This window comes from Colobus angolensis, unplaced genomic scaffold (genome assembly GCF_000951035.1).
Source record: "Colobus angolensis palliatus isolate OR3802 unplaced genomic scaffold, Cang.pa_1.0 Scaffold41, whole genome shotgun sequence".
NCBI classification, from domain to species: Eukaryota; Metazoa; Chordata; class Mammalia; order Primates; family Cercopithecidae; genus Colobus; species Colobus angolensis.
Window position 1 is genome coordinate 6,451,359 of NW_012117488.1, and position 926 is coordinate 6,452,284.

The 926-nt window shown below is 40.5% G+C and overlaps 1 protein-coding gene across 1 annotated transcript in view; it reads right to left on the reverse strand.

The window, feature by feature from the left end:
- The window catches only part of WDR63 (WD repeat domain 63), a 74,748-nt gene that overhangs the window by 55,376 nt on the left and 18,446 nt on the right, over positions 1 to 926 (reverse strand). The gene's annotated exons all lie outside the window — the stretch shown is intronic.

The window sequence follows — 926 nt, forward strand, 5'->3', positions numbered from 1 at the left end:
AGTATACATATGTAACAAACCTGCACGTTGTGCACATGTACCCTAGAACTTAAAGTATAATATAAAAGTATATATATATATTTTGCTTTATTTTCTTCTAGTCACTCCATATATACCTCATATGAACTTCTAAATACTGCTTTTAATATTTACCGTTATGTCACAAGTATTTTACAATAACATTAAGTAATCTGTCTAAAACATTATTTTAGATGAGTTGAATTCTATAGCATAATTTTAAAACATTCTCGTGTTGGTAAGCATTCTAATTTCTTTTCTTGCTTGTTTCCAATTATTGTAAATAATCCTACAAATATCTAGTTTATAAATTTTTATTGCATTTCAAAGTATTTTCTTGGGATAGATTTAAAAAGTGAAATTATTGGTTGGAAGGTATGACCACTTGTTTAGGCTTTCAGCCTGTATTGCTTTCCTAAAACACCCCAACCTCACCCTCTCCCCGGCTGCTCTCTCTTACCAGGTGACTGGCTTTCTATTTCACAGAGAAAACAGGGTCTGAATAGCACTGAATCCTGCCGGGTCCTGCAGCCCTGCCCACCTGCTAATTAAAACGGGCACCACCTTTCTGCCCTTATGCACTCAGAGGACCTGCCCTCCTCAGCTGCCAGGGCCCCATAAACTATTCCTTTCCTTTCAGCTTTTCTTACTTCCATGCCACTTTCCCCCAGCATGCAGATTTGCTCAATGGTCTCTCATTTTAAAGAAACCTTCCCTTAGGGCTGATCAAGGCAGGCGGATCACGAGGTCAGGAGATCGAGACCATCTTGGCTAATACAGTGAAACCCCATCTCTACTAAAAATACAAAAAATTAGCCAGGCACGGTGGCATGTGCCTGTAGTCCCAGCTACTCGGGAGGCTGAGGCAGGAGAATGGCGTGAACCTGGGAGGCGGAGGTTGCAGTGAG